Raw genomic sequence first — 23,356 nt, 5'->3', positions numbered from 1 at the left:
CTCGCGGTAGCGTTCTCACTTCCCGAGCACGTGGTCCCGGGTTCGATTCCCGCCGGGATCAGGGATTTTTTACCTGCCCCGAGATGACTGGGTGGTGGTGTGTCGTCTTCATTATTATCATACATCCCCATTACGGTTGGAGGAAGGCAACGGCAAGCCACCAGCATTAGGACCTTGCCTAGTACGGCTGTGCGGGTCTCCCACACCGTTCCCCTTCGCTCTTTCAAGTAGCATGGGACTTCATTTCAATGTATGTGCGTCTCCAGTCAATGATTCTTGGCGAATAACGGAATCCCGTAGAAACACTTTGCTGTCCGTTTGTTAAGGTCCCTTTTACTCAGGAACAAGCTGAGGTACAATCCTGAAATTTCTGTCAAACACTAAATTCCACGGTTACTTTGCGCTGTAAAAAAATGGTTCAAATGGCTCTGAGCACTATGGGACTTAACTTCTTACGTCATCAGTCCCCTAGAACTTAGAACTACTTAAACCTAACTAACCTAAGGATATCACACACATCCATGCCCGAGGCAGGATTCGAACCTGCGACAGTAGCGGTCGCGCGGTTCCAGACTGTAGCGCCTAGAACCGCTCGACCACCACGGCCGGTTGCGCTGTAAAAATTTAAGCTTCTAAGTCAATGCAATCATTTATGTCACATATTTTAATACCCGCAAACACACTCATCAAAACCTATAGATGAACAATATACACACAAGTTTCTGCGGAACTCTCAGAGCGTGAGTGCTACTCGCACTTGTCCAGCAATTTTCCTCCTCAGTCCGATAGCTGGTGGACTCACACATACCTCCTACCTTCTTGATGCTCTCCTAACGTCTGCCAGCTATAAAATCATCCATAAATCCCCTCATCGATTGGTTAGTATACTGGACTTGCATTTGGGAGGACGACGGTTCGAATCTGCGTCCGGCCATCCAGATTTAGGAATTACGTGATTTTCCTAAATCGTTCCTGGTAAATTCTGGGATGATTTCTTTGAAAGGGCATGGCCACTTTGCTTCCCCATCCTTGAAACATCAAAGCTCTTGCTCTGTCTCTAATGACCTCCATGTCGACGGAGCGTTAAACCCTAATCTTGCTGCGCTGAGCGGCCGCGCGGTTCGAGGCGCCATGTCACGGATTGCGCGTCCCCTCCCGCCGGAGGTTAGAGTCCTCCGTCAGGCATGAATGTGTGTGTTGTCCTTAGCATAAGCTAGTTTGTGTCCAAGTCTAGGGACCGATGACCTCAGCAGTTTGGTCCCTTAGGAATTCACACACATTTAAACATTTTAAACCCCAATCTGCCTTCCTTCCTGTATCTGTCATCCCCTCTGTCTTTGTCCCCTCACTCGTTCCGTGGACCAGGATAGTTGGCGGAGTAGGTGGTTAAACATGTTATTTCTCCTAGCAGCGACCGTTTTCAGTAATCTCTTTGTATCTGGTACTCTTCTCAGCACTTCTTTCGTTTGAGATTATGTCATACCACGGTATTTTCAGAATTATCCTCCAGCATCACATTTCGAAACCTTGCATTCTTTTCTTTTCCAGCTGCGCGGGGTAGCCGCGCGGTCTATGGCGCCTTTTCACGGTTCGCGCGGCTCCCCCCATCGGAGGTTCGAGTCCTCCCTCGGGCATGGGTGTGTGTGTTGACCTTCGTGCAAGTTAGTTTAAGTTAGATTGACTAGTGTGTGAGCCTAGGGACCGATGATCTTAGCAGTTTCGTCCCATAGGAACTTATCACAAATTTCCAAAATTTTTCCTTTCCGGCTGGAAGCCATCCACATTTCTGGCCCATCCACACAGCTCTATAAGAATAATTTCCTGGCAGACAACAATCTGTGGTTAAAACCACGCACAGAAAACTTTACAGCCTACGCTTTAGAATACAACCGTCCAGTGAATGCTGCGCTCGGGTGTGAGGAGCGAAGAGAGAACGTGACCACCTCCGAAAGTAAACTGCGGCACACGCCGGCCACACTGAGATTCGTTCGCGCGCACCGTTTATACCGTCTCTCCCGGCAGCAACCCAATTTGTTTACTACAGTAATTTATTATGCTCAGTTAGTACATTATGCAAATATGTGCGTTACACTTGACTGTACAGCTAAGCGACAAAATGTCAATAAATAATCAACCAAACAAACGCACGGAGGCAAAGCTATCGTATATTCCGAAACATTTTTCTTACTTGTGTAGGCAAAGTCTGAGATGATCTTAAGTCCAATCTTACCTTCTCTGGAGAACAGGTGGCGCATAATGAAACAGGGGACTAGCATTCCACTGAATCCGCACTCATGTAGTTACCAGGTGAGAGTGATTCAGATTACATAGTACTTCTAAACTAGATGATCACACTAAGATGATGTCTTTTTACAGGGTTGTAGAAAAAGCTGAGCTTCTGGTCAAATGTAGATAGGAGCTTAACAAACGACGATCTTTCTGCCTCCACCTCTACAAATCTCAAAGATACACTCAACTATTCATATGTGTCTAAGGAAATTTTCAGTTCAGAGAAGTTAAAACATTAAATACAGAAAGTAAACTGTGCTTTCCTTTCCAAAAGAAATGTACATCAAATCTCACATGCGATAATACAAACTACACATAAATTCTCTCTCTCTCTCTCTCTCTCTCTCTCTCTCTCTCTCTCTCTCTCTCTCACACACACACACACACACACACACACACACAAAACCTCGGACATGGGAGTGGATTTAGATGTGCCGTGTATGTATATGTCTTCTAGAATCAAATGCTTTCAAAATGTTGGATTCTAGGTTGGAGTTTGGTGTGCAGTGTATCCTGTGCGTATTTTGCGTCTTTACAATTGTTAACAGAGAAATTCACAAAAATTCTTATAGCCTGGCTGTACTACTAAGCTGCGAAGGCCAAATTTAGTTTTGAAAATAAGGTTTAGTCAGCTTTCAGTCTCTCAGTAAGCCTCTATGTCCTTTCCGCAGAGTAACGTAAGATCCTTGACGTTTCGGCAGATAGTGCACAGTCAAATGATATTTTTCCAATGGAAAACTTATTGTATACAGTATTATCGAATTCAGTCGCAAGCTTTGTAAAATAATTCGTACTCAGTGTTACACAATAGTATCAGATTCTCAGTCCTTTCTTCTAAAAGAAAATGCTAAGCTGATATCAGCCATTCTAGATTCATCTCTGTATCTGTGAGTATCGTCAACAAATTGGAAGATATCGACGGTACGGCTATGTTACAAATATTTAGCAGCTGTCGCTGGGCGAGCAGTAACGTGTATAAATTTCCTGATAGCGACGATGACCAATTCAAGGCATCAGGTGCGAAATGTCTGCTACAAAATTATTAATATTTAATTAAAATTATGCAGATCAATCACGTTACATTGCTTACACGTTCACGACAATAACACAACAATAAAAATGCGTTAAATAGTATTACTCTAAGAGGCAATGGCCTTAAACCGCCATATTATGTTCACTGAGGTGTCAAAAGTACTTATCGTGAAAAACCGTTGTGCCATACACCTTGCGAGGTCAGAGAACTGCACTGAGTTTACATTGCTGAGTCATCGCCGGCGCAGGTGCCACATTTTACGTGCTGTTACCTTGAAGATATGCTTCCCACCCGTTTTTAAATACAACTTCACATTTGACACACTGTACGACTTGGTGACATGAGATCGTTTTGCGCTACTCCAATTCTTCATATTGGACGAAGACTGCATGCAGTACCACACTGTTCACTAATTAGGGGTGTAACATCTTTGGAATATTAATGATCTGAATAATATGATCTACTTTCTTTCAAAGGGTAAACGGTGGACAAACATCTCAATGGTCGCGTCCACAACAGTTTTACTGTATTTGAGCTTCACCGATAGATTGTAAATTACTTCCCTAATAAATAAATAAAATGTAGTAGCAACAATGCTTGGCTCTGCTTCCCAAATAACCATCTGATAACTCTTCCTTTCCTACGCGTTAGTGTTATGAGGTACGTAGTTTTCTACCACAGCCCGATTTAAAATATTTGTTGATGGACTCTTGCATATGATTAGCTGCGGGAAGTTCACTGCTCTGTCAGACCGATCACTATTACGCTTACTCACGAAAGGACGCAATCCTACTGCCTTATCTGCAGCATTTGATCAGGCGGAACTTCAAAGGATCATCGAGTAGCTGCATTCAGTATCTGCTGCACATTATTCAAGCACACGGAAGCAAAACGATGGTGTAGGAAATGGTTGAGAGCTGTACTTTGTTCCTAGGCATTTGGAAACTTCCGGACGGCGACGAAACAATTCGGCGGGAGATGCAGAAATTGGGCAGCTTTCGCAGAAGCCAGAGTCTAATATAGAAACCAAGATCCACATCTGCGCGTCGCGTCTCGTTTGTCAATGTTGCACAAGGGCTGGCTATTGCAACGTTGGAAGAACCTTGGCGATCAAGGTCTGCTAGCTATTTGTCTAGCCGCGCGTCTATGCACCAGGCTGCACTCCACTCACTTCCCAAGGATCGCGCTAGTTTAGTTCCTAACTTCGTCGCCCTTACCACTGTTCACACCAGACAAGTCTTAAAAATAACAGTGCTGTGAAAGTTTCCAAGATTCTAACATTGACTGTTTGATTGTTGTGACACTATCTTCTCTTTTTTTTGTTCAAATGTATAAAAACTTCGTGTGGCGCCCATTCTATAAATTTTCTTGTACGGGCTCACATTCTTTTAATTTAAAAATCACAACAAAATATAAAATGTTATTCTCACTTATGTAAATCATAAGACTCACTGTCGGAGATGTAGTCGGAACGTTTTCTTTCTTGTTGCACTGAATCGATCTACTCTTTTGTCGTCTTTGGCTCAATCAATTTTGTTCAAAGACTATTAGAGTGGGGAGAAAATGCAAAAGTCTCTAAGTATAGCTCTCAAACGATGACAGCCAACACACACATTTGAAAGTGACGTATCGAGTACTTCCACTATTGGAACCCGCGGGCGCACGTGTCTTCTGCTTTGACAACACACAACACTCGCACGGCAAAACAGTTTAACAACACTCAAAAAAGGAGCGCAAGTGCGCACGACGATTGCACTGCTTACCTGCCAGTTGCGGGCAGACGCGACGACGGTAATCCATGAACGTAATCCATGAACAAGAACGGGAGGGACACGGCACAACACACGCTCAGCGCTCTACGCTCCGCACACAGCCGCAGTCGGCATTGAAATGGAGTTCACTTTCCCGCTCGGCGGTGCGCGCGCAGGAGTGGGGGTTCCCCTCGGCTGCCCTCATTCGGCGGCGACAGCAGCGTCGGCGGCGGCGGGCAGAGAAACTGAGTAGAAAAAAGTCCTACCGCCACTCCGCGCCGCCCAATGCGTCGGGTCACGTCGCCTGCTTATCTGCGCTATCACGCGGCGCCTCGGCCGCTTCGGCTTGATCTGGCCGCCAGAGGCTGCGCGCTCCCGCAGGTCAGTTGTTATCTCTGCCACTGCGCGTGCGCCGAAGTCTGCGATCGGCCGCTGCCCACGCGGTCGCTTCCCGTCACAGCCCCGAAGTCCCGACGACGTGCGGCTGCAAACCTTTCGCTTGCACGGAGAGCGAGGACTGGACCAATAGCTGACTAATAACTCGGTGTTATATCGCATTTCTCGACTGTAGTCCTGTTTCCTCAAGAGTCAATCAAGCTGGCTCTGACAAGTAAACCACTTCAAATCCCACAGGGACGCTGGTAAATTTATCTGCCTCACAATTGTTCAGCATGCCTGTAACCCGGTCTTTGTGAGAAATAAATCTCCTCACGTGTTAACAGAGTTTGTCAAAACGACTCCTTGCTAACAAATTGAAAGTATTTTACTCTAAATTATTTAAGACGAAGCATAAATAGCAAATGAAGTGTTTAAATGGAAACAGCCGAATACTGACCATAACAGAGCTATAAACTTGCCTCTTAATTTTCAGTCAGCCATTGTGGCAAGAAAAACATGTAATGTAGAAATATGGATTTAAAATTTAAACATTCACGGCTGAAAATGTCACACTCATTAAAATATTTTGGGCTATAACGCTGTGGGGGAATGAATTTCTCGCATGAATCCTATGTTTCGTCTCCATCTGTGGAGAATATTTTCAAGAGGATTGTAACTTCTGTGAATCTTCGATTCTTGCTAGTAACTTAAGTAAAATTTCGTTTCCGTATTGTTGTTAGATAGCACTTTCGGTTACATAAATTATATTTCCTTATTTTATTTATGTTCTTGTCTTTTCATCTGATCAAACGTGTAATGTACAGTATCTCAAAATACGCGCTTGTGGGGTTAGCCTGTGGGAGAGTGCACACGGTAAAATTTGTTTCCATTATCCAAACGCTATCTAAGGGAAATGAGTGCTAACCCACAAGAGCGTATTTTGAGATCGTGTATGTTATATGTTTGATTAGATTCAAAGACAAGAAAATAAATACATAAATCCTCCGACCCTGTGGCCATGATGCAGCAACTGTGACATATTTTCAGTAGCAAAAAACAGTTTAGGTTACAAAAATAGCATAAGCTTTATTGAAACGTTTCGTCTTTTTGAGGCATCTTCAGAAATCGTATAGATACTGCGGGTAACGCGTTAGTCATAAGCAGTCGAAATTGTGCTGTGCATCTTAGGCATAGCTGCATGTCTTCGCCGAAGGTGCACACGAAAATTTCGGCTTCTTATGATTAATGCATTAGTTGCAGTTTCTATACGATTTCTGAAGATGCCTCAAAAAGACTAAACGCATCAATAAAGCTTACTATTTTCGCAGCCTGGGCTGTTTCTTCCTATTGAGAACATAAGTACGATTAGACGAAATAATTAATATAACAGACAGTTCTTTCTAGCGATACATAGGGAACTACTACCTAAGAGCATGTGGTACATTCGAAAAGATAGCAAATGAAGCGGTCAGTCTAATCCTTACTCAATTGAGGTCAGCATTTTCTTCCGCCAACCCCTTCTATTGGCCGTTGTCGATAGCTGTTGTCCTCTATTGTTATCGCTCCCCGATGGACGACTAGTACACATCTCTCCCAACAGTGGAATCCAAATGTCATTCATTTTCCCTCCCTCCTCCTTCTTGTTATATTTATTTTCTTGCTTAACAGTCTTTATCGCCTCTGTTTATAGCCTCTCGTAGTATCCGTAGCAACCAGTGTGTGAATGGGCAGTTCAAAGAAGGTACAATTTCACTTGAAGATACCCTCTGCAGGTGGGGACGAAACGTTGGTTCCCGCCAAAACGTCGTTCGAACACGCCATAATAATGCGAAATGCTTTAATAACTGTTATCTCTATGAATTTCAGCGGAGAAGACAATATTTTCGCTCCAAACAAAGTTGTAAAAAAGTACATCCATACTTCCACATTAATATCATAAATGTGAAAGTGTGTTTGTCTGTTGCCTTTTGACGACCAAACCATAGAAACGATTATGATGAATGTTGGTGTCAAGAAAAAGACCCCTAAGAGAGTGAAGTAGGGAATGGGATAGTGGGGCAGACTTCTTTGAAAATCAGTGAACATAAACCACGATGAAAGTTATTAAATTAGTGGTATAATGTATACGTCGCATAATGTGTAGTTACTTCAATAGTGCGATGCATAGATGCACGCTCCTGACCACGTCTCTCCGCACGCACGCACCGCTCGCAAGCTGACGTTATTGCACGTACAGTAGCTTACTTATTCACCATCACTCATCATAACAAAACTAATGCTACGCGAGCGCAGCCGCGGTAAAAGCCAGTATTTACATATACTAAAGTGACAAAAGTCTTGGGATACCTCATAACATCACGTCGGACCTCCTTTCGCCTGGCACGGTGAAGCAACTCGACGTGGTATGGACTCAATAAATCGTTGGAAGTCCCTAGCATAAATTTTGAGCCATGCTGCCTCCATAGCCGTCCATAATTGCGAAAGTGTTGCTGGTGCAGGATTTTGTGCACGAACTGACCTCTCGATTACGTCCCATAAATGTTCCACGGGATTTATGTTGGGCCATCTGGGTGGCCAAATTATTCGCTGGAATTGTCCAGAATGTTCTTCAAACCTTCAAGGACAGAAGGGGCATATTATAAGCGAGACGGAACAGTTCAAATTCCTAGGCGTTCGGGTAGATAGTAAGCTGTTGTGGAAAGCCCATGTCCAGGATCTTGTTCAGAAGCTAAATGCTGCTTTATTTACCATTAGAACAGTATCTGAAATAAGTGACACTTCAACACGAAAAGTAGTCTACTTCGCATATTTTCATACGCTTATGTCGTATGGTATTATTTTTTGGGGGTAATTCTTCTGATTCAAAAAGGGTATTTTTGGCTCAAAAACGGGCTGTTCGAGCTATATGTGGTGTATGTTCGAGAACCTCTTGTCGACCCCTACTCAAAAATCTGAGAATTCTGACATTGCCCTCACAGTATATATTTTCTTTAATGTCGTTTGTTGTTAGCAATATTAGCCTATTCCCAAGAGTTAGCAGCTTTCACTCAGTTAATACTAGGCAGAAATCAAATCTGCATGTAGAATGCACTTCCTTGACTCTTGTGCAGAAAGGAGTGCAGTATTCTGCTGCATCCATTTTCAATAAGCTACCACAAGAACTCAAAAATCTTAGCAGTAGCCCAAACTCTTTTAAGTCTAAACTGAAGAGTTTCCTCTGGGCTCACTCCTTCTATTCTGTCGAGGAGCTCCTGGAAGAGCTAAAAAATTAAGCAAATTCCAGTGTTACATTGTTGATTGTCTTCATTTAAACTTATGACTTGTCACCTGAATATGTCTTTTTTATATTTCATTTTATCTGTTTCTAATATCGTGTTATAATTTCATGTATTGACTCGTTCCATGACCATGGAGACTTCTCCTTAATTTGGTCCCACGGAACAATAAATAAATAAATAAATAAATAAAACAGTTGTTGCCCGATGACATGGCGCATCATTGTTTGAGAACGTGAAGTCCATGACTGGCTGCCAATGGCCTCCAAGTAGTCGAACGTACACATTTACAGTCACTGATCTGTTCAGCTGGACCACAGGACCCCGTCCTTTCCATGTAAACACAGCCCATACCATTATGGAGCTATCACCAGCTTGCACAGTGTCTTGTTGACAACCTGAGTCCATGACTTCGTGGGGTCTGCGTCACACTTGAAACCTACCAACAGCTCTTATCGACTGAAATGGGGACTCATCTGACCAGGCTACAGTTTTTCTGTCGGCTAAGGTCCAACCGATATGGTCACGAGCCTAGGAGAGGCGCTGCCGGCGATGCCATGCTGCAAGCAAAGGCACTCGCACCGGTCATCTGTTGCCATAGCCAAATGGTTCAAATGGCTCTGAGCACTATGCGACTTGACTTCTGAGGTCATCAGTCGTCTAGAACTTAGAACTACTTAAACCTAACTAATCTAAGGACATCACCCACATCCATGCCCCAGACAGGATTCGAACCTGCGACCGTAGCGGTCGCTCGGTTCCAGACTGTAGCGCCTAGAACAGCACGGTCACTCCGGCCGGCTTGCCATAGCCCATTAACGCCAAATTTCGCCGTAATGCCCTAACGGATACGTTCGTCGTACGTCCCACATCAATTTGCGCGGTTGGTTCACACAGTATTGCTTGTCTGTTAGCACTGAAAACTCTACGCAAACGCCGATTGGCTTGGTCGTTAAGTGAAGACCGTTGGCCACTGAATTGTTCGTAGTGAGAGGTAATGCCTGGAATTTGGTATTGTCGGCACATTCTTGACACTGTAGGTCTCGGAATGTTGAATTCCCTAAAGGTTTCCTAAACTGGAATGTTCCATGAGTCTAACTACAACTATCATTCCGCGTTCAAAGTTAGTTAATTCCTGTCGGCGGCCATAACCACATCGGAAACGTTTTCACATGAATCACTTGAGTACAAATGACTGCTCCGATAATGCCCTGCCCTTTTATACCTTGCGTACGCGATATTACCGTCCTCTGTACATGTGCATATCGCTATGCCGTGGCTCTTGTCACCTCAGTGTACATGAATGAGGCCTCAGAACAAAAGCAAGTTCCTCATGTTCATTGCGAAGTTCTTGAGAACCCTTGCAGACAATACTGGTCACCTATGTATCGATTGTATCTCCTACTGACGAGCTCAGCATTCAATACAGTATCAACCAAAATACAGAACAGAACATTAGGCAGACGAAGGGTCCACAGGTTAAAATCGACATCTATGCGCGCCTCAGAACGCGATCCCGATACCCATACCTGAGTGGAAACGCGCCATGGCGAGTACCGATGAGCAGGTATATACTTAGAATATACGGACTCCTACATCCTCCTGTGGTCCTCCAGACATGATGCGCAGACATGTGACACTTTTCGGCAATATCATGTAAGGCCAAGCAATAGAGGCACTCCGATGCGTTGTTCCTACCTAGTTGAGTAAGTAACAAAAGCTTCTCCTTTAGTGACTCAGTGAAACATAGTAGAGACAACAGAAAGGAAAAAAATGACAAACAATACTAAACAAAAATCAATTCTATATCTGTAATATAATGATTTCTTATTTTTATTTCATTCGGCATTGGGGCATGTGGACTTGTTGAAGGAGTTACCATAGACGAAACAAATGTGGTAAAACACAAACTGCTTTTATCCCGTTGTTCACAAAAATAACATCAAAATCGCTAATACAATTGCACAATCGCATTCTCCCCTTGAAGAGATTTAACAAAGCCATCTGCAACTTAAATTAGTGACTGCACTGTTACTTTAGCCCCGCTATTCTGAACGCGATTCTAGTGGCTTAAAGAGTCTGCTACTTTGTAAGGATGTAACACATAGAGAGAGACAAACTGGCAGAACTAAGAAGCACATAAAAATGTCGTAATAGGCACTGCCTGCCTTTGTTAAGTGCTGTTTTACGGAGCGAAAGCATTTGATAGCGTAGATGGTCTTCTGTTCGTCGGACAAAGAAGTTAAGCCCAGCGGTCCTGATGTGTTCACAAGTAGGGACTATATACTGATAAAGAGTTCCAGCTTCATCCTTCCATCCACTTTCGTAGTCACCCATTGGTTTGCATTAGGGCTGCTCACAACCGTTTACAGGACACACACTGTACACGGTACTCTGAGGACAGAGGAGAGCCCTGTGTCAGCGTACAATTACGCTACGATGAAAACATCTGTTAAAAGGGATCAGAACAGCAGAGTTCGGAATGACCAGTGACGTAACTATAGAAACTGGCATCCATGGCAGACATCGAGTTTGTCTTCCCACCACTGGCCCCCACATACCCCGTCTTGCCCGCCCCCCCCCCCCCCCCCGGTCCCATTCAATTAATATTTATTCTTATGCTGCTTTCCGTAATTAATTCGTTTACCGAGATCACCACGACTTCACAATGAAATAAAAAGTACACATTTCAGTCGCTATTTCTTATATGATACAGTTCGAAACAGGCAACAACACACAGTCCAAAGCCGCAGTGCGTGCAAAAACTAACGAGTCCTTTATCACCGTTTCGGTATCGATTAATGCAAAGACGTAAACAAAAATCAACAGGGGCAAAATATAACTACATCTAGCAGGCGAAGACAAGAATGAAGCGTCCCTGTATCAGGGAAAGGTAGTTCTTACAGAAACACTGTCTAGTCTGCATCTGTCATGATTCTCTTTCATACATCTCCATCACCTTCCCATGATAAAGCAGGCGTAGATTTAAAAAGGTGGTGGTGGAAGTGATGGGTGTCGCCACAACATTTTAGTAGAAGCCTTTGTATGTGTACATACGTTAATTTCCAAATTTCACGCTAACTTTCGGAGAACAAGCTAGCACGAAAACTAAAGTGTCTCGAAAATGGCGAGGAGTTTATGAGTTACAAGCTACGTTTCACACGGGACCCTATTTAGTTGCTTGAGTGAAGACCTGTTCACGACGATGGTATTTCGTCCTGACCGGGAACACTTCAAGCAAGTAAATGCACACAATCCCAGGCTGGTCTCATCTGCTGTCAACAACAAATCCGACACAATTCGCGAGTCCACAAGTAAAGCCGGGAAATACGTGAAGCTGACAGATTGGAAAGAGTCTCTACTAATACAAAAAATGACAGAAAAACTGACTTTCCGAACCTAGGCGGAAACCGCTCATTCACACTGTCGTATAACCATAGCCTGCAGACCTGTGTTCATAATCGTAGTCCGTTGTGAAAAACTGCTAAAGTGCGTGCACACTTCAATTTTATAACGTATAAATTATGATGTTGTAGCCGGCCGGGGTGGCCGAGCGGTTCTAGGCGCTTCAGTCTGGAACCGCGCGACCGCTACGGTCGCAGGTTCGAATCCTGATTCGGGCATGTATGTGTGTGATGTCCTTAGGTTAGTTAGGTTTAAGTAGTTCTAAGTTCTAGGGGACTGATGACCTCAGAAGTTAAGTCCCATAGTGCTCAGAGCCATTTTTTTATGATGTTGTAAATGTTCAAAATGGCTCTGAGCACTATGGGACTTAACATCTGTGGTCATCAGTCCCCTAGAACTTAGAACTACTTAAACCTAACTAACCTAAGGACAGCACACAACACCCAGCCATCACGAGGCAGAGAAAATCCCTGACCCCGCCGGGAATCGAACCCGGGAACCCGGGCGTGGGAAGCGAGAACGCTACCGCACGACCACGAGATGCGGACTGTTGTAAATGTTGTTGTAGTTTGTTGCTGGTAGGGTTCTTAAAGCGCTTATATGATACAGACTTCTCAAATTTTCGGAAGAGTGTCTTTCAGATGCTATATTTTTCTGAATTATAATTTCTTGGACATAACGCTAAAACGATCTATTACGCACCTGTGTAAACAAATTATTATTATTGTTGTATTAAAAAGTTATGCGTTTCATTGATTTTATTACTAAAACCTTAGGCATCTGTTTTATACTAATACTAAACACGACGGCAGCCTATATTTCGGAGAGCCGGGAGATTAGGGGGGGGGGGGGGAGGGTGAGAGAAAGAGTAACATAACAAACGGTGCCACCCGACCACCTCCCAACACAGAACCGAATCCTGGTACCGCGCCTGATTTAAAACTCTCCATTCAGTTCCCTTCTTTTTCTTGCCCTTCCTTTTTCACCCTTCTCTTTTTCCCGTTTCTTCTGCCCTTCCTGATTTTTTTTCATCTGTCTCAAAAATGCGCCTCCACGGAAACGGCGACCATAAGACTGGAACTAAGGACTGGGCAGACAGACGTCCTAAGACCACGTAAGTCATCTAGAGTTTTACCTACTTTCGGGTATCGGTATAAGTTTGCCTTTTACAAGGCCCAGTCACATTGATGTTACCACCTAGTCATCTGACATCCAAATGGGCAAGGCTTGCGGGCTAAAGCCGAAAGCATTTCCGAAAACGCGAAGTTTGTAAACTGTTCGCGTGATGCCGTGGTTAAAGAGTGATGTCCATGGGAAAATGGCACTATCCAAAGCCGGCGCCTAGACATCTGTGGTGCACCACGTGCCGTAGATGACACGGGTGAACCACGGCTGCTGACATGTGTACAGCCGAACAGACGTGCAACTGTTGAACAACCCCCCCCCCCCCCCCCCCCGTTCACCGCTATTTAGATGAACCAAGGGGCTACCAACTGTGTCTCTTCAACGACCTTTCAGCGAACGTTGATGCATATAGGCTTCCGCAGCAGGTGCCTGGCTCACGCACTTCCGGTGACTGCCGTTCATTCGCAACGTACGATGGAATTTGCAAGCCAGTACCACAACTGGACGTTCACAGGTGGCCTTTTCAGATGAATGACGTTTTGTGCTACATCGGACAGATGGTCGTTGGCGTCTACGGCCCTGCAACAATCGTCGGAAGAACCAGGCTGGAAGAGGGGGCGTTATGCTTCGGGAAATATTTTTGTGGCATTCCCTGGGTGATCTCGTCATTCTGTAATTCTCAATGCATCAACATATGTATGATCTATGCTTGGAGACCATACTCAGGCTTTTGACAGGTGGTCACATTAATGTGTCTGGACAGTTTAATAGTGATTTTTAACTGTCTTACAATGCAGACACAGATATTTCACAATTTTGTCGATGGACTGACATTTGAGTTTTGTCAGCACTATAATCGATCGACACCGCGTTGTCTTAGGGCCTGATCGCGGAGTTTAGTTTTTAGCAGTACTTCCCAACGAAACATCCTGCAGAGTCCTTACGACGAAACAAGGCTGCAGGTGATATATCGTACTCGTGATTCAAGAAGATGAGCGTAAGATCGCGAACGCTGCAGTGATTGTAGCGGCATTTGCATTGAGCTGCATGGGTGGTGCTGTGGCTGTGCTGAGCACAGCACGGCCCGCCGCGGCGCCTCAGCACTTTGCCAGCACGTAGGAGCAGCGCCGTTAGGCTCGTCTGCAGCCCACAGACCGCTGCTTTTTTTTCACTTTAATGTCTCATCGACTGACTGGCCGTTACATACTACTAACTAGGTATATTTTTACTGTTTTTACAGTGGTTTACCTTCCAGCCCGCGACATGCTTGTTCAACAAGATAAGGTTGGTAGAAGGTAACGCTTGTAGCTTTGTTGAAGAAGCCATCTCGACATTTCTGGGACCACGGAAATCTTACATCGACGCTTCAATACTTCGGCGAACTTACATAAATTATGTTTCTGTTGTTCATAATCAGAATCCCCTTCTAGCGAATACGAGCCATAGGCACTTCACTACCTCACCGCATCAGCAGAGCTAATGCCCTTTTTTCTATTAACTCAACTTTGGATCGGATGTAATACGTCATACTCCATTGAAGAATATTTTACAGGGTCCAAGTTTAACTTCTCATATTATACAGAGCTCGGGCGTCTCTTGCAACGATGATACAATGTTCGGATTAAAAGATTTCAACTGACTCTACTCTATTCGAACCGGACAGCAAACTCTGGTACTTGGACGGTAAATGGGAGTAATTTGTGTAATGTCTTTTCTTAACAACAAGGTGAATACTTCTGTCGAAATGGCTTCATATAATGACAGTTCACTTAACTATAGACATTTCAAACTGTTATGTTTAGTGTCTGAATGATTGTCGGCGGAAGTTTGCTTGTTGCGTGATCAATTGATACGTAAACTATAAATAAATAAATAATACTGCTACCGTCTTAAACCTTTATATCTTTCTACCCCATACTATCGAGTTATGTTAAATTAAGCACTGAAATCTTATTACCGAGCACTTTCCTTCCCCCTGCGATCCCAGTAGTATTGAAATAATGTTACTACCCTCTGCTGTGTTCTCTTCTTGAACGAGTTTTTGACATGAGGAATCACAAGTCGCTCCATGACTCATATCTTACATAAGATTTTAGCCATCTCCATACTGAATTAACGTGCTCATTACGACATCGGAGAAAGAAAAGGGCAAATTGTTTCCTTGTGAAAATGTCTGTAAGAGCACTGTACTTTCCTAATCATCTATCGGCGAATGATATACGTGTTCTCTGTTCACAATATGTACTAGAGACTGAAAGATTGACTAGAAGCGAAAACAATAAGCATCCAGTATACATGCAGAACATCACTCCTAATTCATCAAATATTTTTTTGATGTGTGTATGACTCTTTCGAGGATTGTATCGATCTGCAGAAGCTCAACTGATTGTCGAAAACGAAGCCATCTTCTTATTTAGGCTAACAAACCTTTGCACCCGAATTGCACTTTTACACTCTGGATGGTTCTCATCTATTATACGCGTAGACTTAATTATAGATTCTAGTCATTCCGAAGATACCACTCCTAATACTTCAACTACCAAAAGACTGCTAAACTGCGAGTATATAGATGCGTTAGGTAGTAAAGGCTGTATCACGACGTAAGACTAAAGACGGAGGCGAAGCTGGCGTTAGCCGCAACTTCAAGAGTGCTTCTAGTCAAAGGCACCAAGCAGGTTGGCGCAGTACATAGGGTACTAGATTCGCATGTGGGAAGAGGGCTGAATTTCTGCCTCAGCCTTGTTCAGTCTGCATATGTGCTCCTTCACTAATGGAATCGCTGTCGATGGGCCGTTATACCACAATTTTCTTCCCTCCTTATTAGTTAAAGTATATTTTCTGGCTTTTATGGAAGGCAATGGATGTATTTTTGCTCGTAAAAAGTGAAAGTCGACTAGACACATTTCATGCAATATATTCCTGCGTATATGGATAAGGACTTTCCTGTCTCAAAAAATCTATAGTCATTTATTCGTCTGCTAGAGTGGGTTATCTTTGGCTGCGAACTGCAAGGCATGCCTTAAGCAAGTCGCCTATATTCTTGACGTGAGTAGGGCAATATAATTGCATCGCGGGCGGAATCGGCTAGAGAGGGCCGCATGGCCACTGGGCCAAGTTAAGAGGTCTCGTTTGCTTGCTGCTGATCTTTTCAGTATTGGAGCTTTGTCTTGAAATAAACAAACAGGCATTTTAAGCGACATCGTTGTGGATTATGGTGAGAAGGTTGTTTGTTTGTGCTGCACTTGCGATGTACTTTGTGGAACATCAGACTGATTCGCGCGAAATACTTTGCAGTCGTATTCAACTAGAGTAGCGTCAGTTCTGTGTCCGAGTTCACCTTCGTTAGAGCAAGTGAGACTCAATATCCAATTTCCTTTCAGTCACCGAGAGTTGCAAGTTGCTTACCTTATTGTTTTTCCTTTCATAGAACAATATTATAGTTGAAACTTCCTGGCAGATTAAAACTGTGTGCCCGACCGAGACTCGAACTCGGGATCTTTGCCTTTCGCGGGCAAGTGCTCTACCATCTGAGCTACCGAAGCACGACTCACGCCCGGTCCCACAGCTTTACTTCTGCCAGTATCTCGTCTCCAACCTTCCAAACTTTACAGAAGCTCTCCTGCGAACCTTGCAGAACTAGAACTCCTGAAAGAAAGGATACTGCGGAGACATGGCTTAGGCACAGCCTGGGGGATGTTTCCAGAATGAGATTTTCACTCTGCAGCGGAGTGTGCGCTGATATGAAACTTCCTGGCAGATTAAAACAGTGTGCCCGACCGAGACTCGAACTCGGGATCTTTGCCTATCGCGGGCAAGTGCTCTACCATCTGAGCTACCGAAGCACGACTCACGCCTGGTCCCACAGCTTTACTTCTGCCAGTATCTGGTCTCCTACCTTCCAAACTTTACAGAAGCTCTCCTGCGAACCTTGCAGAACTAGCACTCCGGAAAGAAACGATACTGCGGAGACATGGCTTAGGCACAGCCTATAGTTGTTTATGTAAATACAACCAACGGCCTTGCCGCAGTGGTAACACCGGTTCCCATCAGATCACCTAAGTTAAGCGCTGTCGGACTGGGCTAGCACTTGGATGGGTGACCATCCGGTCTGCCAAGCGCTGTTGGCAAGCGGGGTGAGGCAAAACTAAGGAGCTACTTGACAGAGATGTAGCGGCTCCGTAAACTGACGTACGGCCGGGAGAGCGGTGTGCTGACCACGTGTCCCTCTATATCCTCATCCAGTGACGCCTCTGGGCTGAGGATGACACGGCGGCCGCTCGGTGCCGTTGGGCCTTCACGGCGCGTTTGGGCGGAGATTAGTTCAGTTTTTTATGTAGAAAATGGTAGAAAATAGGCAGAGGCCTTTCAAAGGAACCATCCTGACATTTGCCGCAACTGATCTAGGGAAATTACGGAGAGCCTAACTCAGGATGGCCGGACGCGGGTTTCAACCGTCCCTTTCCGAATACGAGTCCAGTAGGTCAACACTGTCTGAGTTTCCTTGTCTTTTGTAAACGTATGTCCATGTAAAGTCAACGGCGGGTGGAACCTATTTCCTCTAATGTAATAAAATCCATGACAGATGAGGAATCCTATAATATCAACAGGTATCGATATCTTCATTTACAAAAGTAAAAAGTTTATATAAAAAGCTGTGTCCATAAAAATACCAGCATTTGTATCTGACAAAGATCTAATCTCTTTGATTTGTATGGTAACTCTGTTTCTTCTTCATCGTGTACAGACATTGCAGCAAATTGTGATGAATGCTAGTCAAGTCTTTGTGTGAGGCTGCAGAAAGCAGGCGTATTGTCCGAATTCTTAGCTCAAATTGAGTCACTACAACGCGTCAAAAGTTTCGGAATACAAACGTTGAGAGGTTCAGATACTTGACTTCATTTCGTAATTTGAGAGTTACCAGTTCTTCGCCGGCCGGGGTGGCCGAGCGGTTCTAGGCGCTTCAGTCTGGAACCGTGCGACCGCTACGGTCGCAGGTTCGAATCCTGCCTCGGGCATGGATGTGTGTGTTTTTCTTAGGTTAGTTAGGTTTAAGTAGTTATAAGTTCTAGGGGGCTGATGACCACAGCTGTCCCATAGTGCTCAGAGCCATTTGAACCAGTTTTTCGTAACCCTTTTATCAGTTAATTTTCTACATAACAGATCAGCTTGCAGACGTTATAATGATTCTAAACAAGACAACTAAGCCAACATCACGACAATCAGCTTCGTAAAAATTTCGTATCTTTGTATGCGAATATCTCCTTCGATGCAGCTCACCTCAAAACAATGATTAACGTTAGGTCTGCGGACTAGTCATTGAATATGTGGCACTGAAGAGGCATATTACATTCCTCAGTATTGACTCCCATTCATTTACTGACACAGTGATTCCTTCTATAATTTAATGGTGAACTTCTGGGTGTGCAGACGAGGTTTTATTTCCATTTTCCCACTATATTTCAGCGACGGACACAGTCGTCTTCTTCAGTGGCTGCGTTTTATGGTGTTGCTTGTACTCTCTACTTTCGAGTTGTGGCAGCGAGCACATGTAACATACCTCGCAGCACCTGAAGAAGACGAGTGGGTCGGTCATCGAAAATGGAAATACAAACTCTACTGAACTCCCAGAAGTACACCATTAATTAATCACGCCAAGAAATCCTGAGAGATGGCAAGGTATAATTTAGTTCGGGTATTTTTCAGACGCCTAGAGATAAGTATTAATAAAATCTAAACTAGAAAAAATGGTTCAAATGGATCTGAGCACTATGGGACTTAACTTCTAAGATCATCAATCCCCTAGAACTTAGAACTACTTAAACCTAACTAACCTAAGCACATAACACACATCCATGCCCGAGGCAGGATTCGAACCTGCGACCGCAGCGATCGCGCGGTTCCAGACTGCAGCGCCTAGAATCGCTCGGCCACCCAGGCCGGCTAAACTAGAAAATACCAGATTAAAAGAAAAGTACATGGCGAATATGAGAAGCAAGCTGCACTGTATATGATGTGCACAAAATTTTTATCAGTGTGCATGTAAGACTTTTCTTACGGGAAGAAATTATTCAGAAAACTTTCCAACGTCGAGCACTAGAAAACGGCGCTTTGAAATAATGAAACTTACGTAAACACGAGAACCGTGTATTGGAGATGTAGTGGTAAGGTAAATACAGAAGATTACTTTATGTAGCTTAAAAAAGGATTTAGAAATCACTTTTCATACATCAAGATCTAGAACTGATTGATCATGTTTCCTTAGCAATAATTTTTCCTGGATCCTTACCGAACGCTTCGGTAGCCGTTTTAGGAAGGGACAGGAGCATCGCAAGTCAGTAGAACGCAGATCCTGGATGCATAGATGGTCACAACAGATGGACGACGAACAAATTGATCGATTAATTTCCGACGTAGAGTATTGAAAGTCAGTTATAGTTCTATATCCTCTGGCGGACAATGTGCTCTTGTGAATATCTTTGTATTTTAGAAAGAATTCAAGAATCTGTAAATGTTAAAATTTGCAAAATCTCTCAGCATGGGACCGCTGCTATTGATCGTAATCTCTCCAGCATAAAATAAGATTACAGGCCAATGAACTGAAATTCCCCAGTAAAATAGCAGCATACACAGAGTCAGATTATAAATGAAATGTAGATATTAGGGAGGTATGGAAAATATTTGATTTAAATGAATAAAGTCAACAAAATAGGTAAAAATGGATATCTCATCCGTTGCGAACGAAGAAGTCTATGTGCACCTGGTCCCATCGGAGGTTCGAGTCCTCCCTCGAGCATGGGTGTGTGTGTTTGTCCTTAGGATAATTTAGATTAAGTAGTGTGCAAGCTTAGGGACTGATGACCTTAGCAGTTAAGTCCCATAAGATTTCACACACATTTGAACACTTTTTTTTGAAGTAGTCTAAGATTATCACTATGTTTTAAGCAATATATTCCGCAAGATAAAAGATTCATTGTAAAAAGATGAAAGAACGAATTGTAGATGTAAGATGACAGGAGAAGTAGATACTAAAGTTCTACTTTTGCAGATGTGCTACAGTACTTACTGGAAGTAATGTCAAAAATTTCATGTACGTCTCTTAATTCATAGGTGTTGAATTATTTTGCAGTCTAAATCTCGGGAACGTCAGAGAAGAAACAAACTGGTTGGGATTGGCGACGAGCCATCCATCAGCGATGATTCACTCTCAGTGGGAGGGCAGTGCTGTACCGTGCCCCGTGTCTAATGCACACTCGTGCTACTACTTTTCGCGCTGTATGTTACGTAATTTCCGCCATCTAATCGAACCGGTATCCTGTCGGCTCTAGTTCACTGACTGCAGTTACTACAGTCTAGTTTCTCAACACGTTATCGCATCTATGCACAGATAAGGCTTGTTTTCGACTTTCTTCCGCAACGATGCTGCGAATTAATTCAAATGGTTCAAATGGCTCTGAGCACAATGGGAATTAACATCTGAGGTCATCAGTCCCCTACAACTTAGAACTACTTAAACCTAACTAACCTAAGGACATCACACACATCCATGCCCGAGGCAGGATTCGAACCTGCGACCATAGCGGTCGCGCGGTTCCAGACTGAAGCGCCTAGAACCGCTCGGCCACATCGGCCGTCAATTAATTCAGGAAGTGGGTTGGTGGCTGAGGATGCACAAACGAAACAAAGTTATGTTTTTCTTTCCGACTTTCCAGCCCACTGTTCACGAACTGACCTAAGGAACTTCAGTGAGGGAAAACACTGTATTTTCGTGTTGACGGTCCAAAACTTCCGGGTAGACCATACCTGAAGCCTTTACGAGACGTAAAGCAGTTGGATGTTACATGATCGATCAGCCCACACGGAGCATTGACCCTAAAGGAAAACAAGCGCTGACGCAGTAACATTATTTTTATCAGCGTTGAGCGTATAGACTAAATCTTAGCAGCGGGATCGTCAGACATAATTCGGAGAGGTACCAGGCGTATTTGCTACAAATAAATTACCGTCTATATCCGAAGAAATGTTTTGGCGCTCAAATCGTAATTTTCAAGAGTGTATTTGAAATGAAATACAGTGAAAACATCCAGCTATATCAGTATGAAACATTATCTACCGGCCACACACACACAATTTAAATTGCTTGAATTATTCTTTATAATTCATCAATAATCGCTGCCACACACTGTCTGCAAAGAATGTAAGTTACCCAGTTTGAGCTCTAAATTTTTGTAACTGAAGCATCTACATTCATCTGTTGACAGGAAAAAGTATCTAGTATAATTTTAAAAGACAAGGAACAATGTTCTTCGAACTTTGTAGAGTGGTAGAGCTACGGGGACGCAGGAAAAATACGTGTGTATATCGTGCTGACAGCTACAGAGCGGAGCAGAAAAATCATCGCTTCCAGGTATTCTCCACGATAATACAATTTTCCTTTCTATATCTTTCGCTATAGCCCAGGACATGAATAATGAGTCTGAGCTCATACAGAAACTATATGTATCACAAGTAACACAGGGATTCAAACTTTATAAAGTTTTAGTACGAGGGCATGCTGAAAAGTAATGCCTTCGAATTTGTAAGGTGAGCTCACTTTAAGTTTTTTAAAGAAAACAAACGTTATTAACATTCTACATTTTTATTCTGTATGTCTGCACATTTGCAGCCATCTGCCGCTAAAAACCCTCTAACTGGAGCGTGTAATACACTACTGGCCATTAAAATTGCTTCACCACGAAGCTGACGTGCTACAGACGTGAAATTTAACCGATAGCAAGAAGATGCTGTGATATGCAAATGATTAGCTTCTCAGAGAATTCACACAAGGTTGGCGCCAGTGGTGACACCTACAATGTGCTGACATGAGGAAAGTTTCCAACCGATTTCTCATACACAAACAGCAGTTGACCTGCGTTGCCTGGTGAAATGTTGTTGTGATGCCTCGTGTAAGGAGGAGAAATGCGTACCATCACGTTTCAGCCTTTGATAAAGGTCAGATTGTAGCCTATCGCGATTGCGGTTTACCGTATCGCCACATTTCTGCTCGCGTTGGTCGAGATCCAATGACTGTTAGCAGAATATGGAATCGGTGGGTTCAGGAGGGTAATACGGAACGCCGTGCTGGACCCAACGGCCTCGTATTACTAGCAGTCGAGATGACAGACTCCTTATCCGCATGGCTGTAACGGACCGTGCAGCCACGTCTCGATCCCTGAGTCAACAGATGGGGAAGTTTGCAAGACAACAACCATCTGCACGAACAGTTCGACGACGTTTGCAGCAGCATGGGCTATCAGCTCGGAGGCCATGGCTGCGGTTACCCTTGACGCTGCATCACAGACAGGAGCGCCTGCGATGGTGTACTCAACGAGGAACCTGGGTGCACGAATGGCAAAAGTCATTTTTTCGGATGAATCCAGGTTCTGTTTACATCCATCATGATGGTCGTATCCGTGGTTGGCGACATCGCGGTGACCGCACATTGGAAGCGTGTATTCGTCATCGCCATACTGGCGTATCACCCGGCGTGATGGTATGGGGTGCCATTGGTTACACGTCTCGGTCACCTCTTCTTCGCAATGACGGCACTTTGAACAGTGAACCTTACATTTCAGATGTGTTATGACCCGTGGCCCTACCCTTCAATCGATCCCTGCGAAAACCTAGATTTCAACAGGATAGTACACGACCGCATGTTGCAGGTCCTGTACGGGCCTTTCTGGATACAGAAAATGTTCGACTGCTGCCCTGGCCAGTACATTCTCCAGATCTCTCACCAATTGAAAACGTCTGGGCAATGGTGGCCGAGCAAATGGCTCGTCACAATACGCCAGTCAATACTCTTGATGAACTGTGGTATCGTGTTGAAGCTCTGTTTGACTCAACGTCCAGGCGTATCAAGGCCGTTATTACGGCCATAGGTGGTTGTTCCGGGTACTGATTCCTCAGGATCTATGCACCCAAATTGCGTGAAAATGTAATCACATGCCAGTTCTAGTATAATATCTTTGTCCAGTGAATACCCGTTTATCATCTGCATTTCTTCTTGGTGTAGCAATTTTAATGGACAGTAGTGTATAACGGTGTAACTACGTCGGTGCGTG

The 23,356-nt window shown here is 44.0% G+C and overlaps 1 protein-coding gene and 1 pseudogene across 4 annotated transcripts in view; one reads left to right on the top strand and one right to left on the bottom strand.

Annotated features, from left to right (window-relative positions):
- Positions 1-23,356, bottom strand: part of LOC126183472 (ecdysone-induced protein 74EF) — a 692,094-nt gene that overhangs the window by 581,639 nt on the left and 87,099 nt on the right. For 2 of the 4 annotated variants that reach the window (XM_049925484.1, XM_049925488.1), the window contains exon 1: positions 5,086-5,196. The exons of 1 other annotated variant lie outside the window; for it this stretch is intronic. The gene's annotated coding sequence lies outside the window, so the exon portion shown is untranslated. Of the gene's footprint in view, positions 1-5,085; positions 5,197-23,356 lie in introns of those variants that run through there. One more of the 4 variants, XM_049925487.1, reaches the window with a different exon arrangement.
- Positions 17,266-17,383, top strand: LOC126185573 (5S ribosomal RNA; annotated as a pseudogene).

The sequence above is a fragment of the Schistocerca cancellata genome, chromosome 4 (assembly GCF_023864275.1).
Source record: "Schistocerca cancellata isolate TAMUIC-IGC-003103 chromosome 4, iqSchCanc2.1, whole genome shotgun sequence".
Lineage (NCBI taxonomy): Eukaryota > Metazoa > Arthropoda > Insecta > Orthoptera > Acrididae > Schistocerca > Schistocerca cancellata.
Note: the sequence above shows the minus strand (reverse complement) of the source record. Positions and strands in the feature narration are given on the sequence as shown.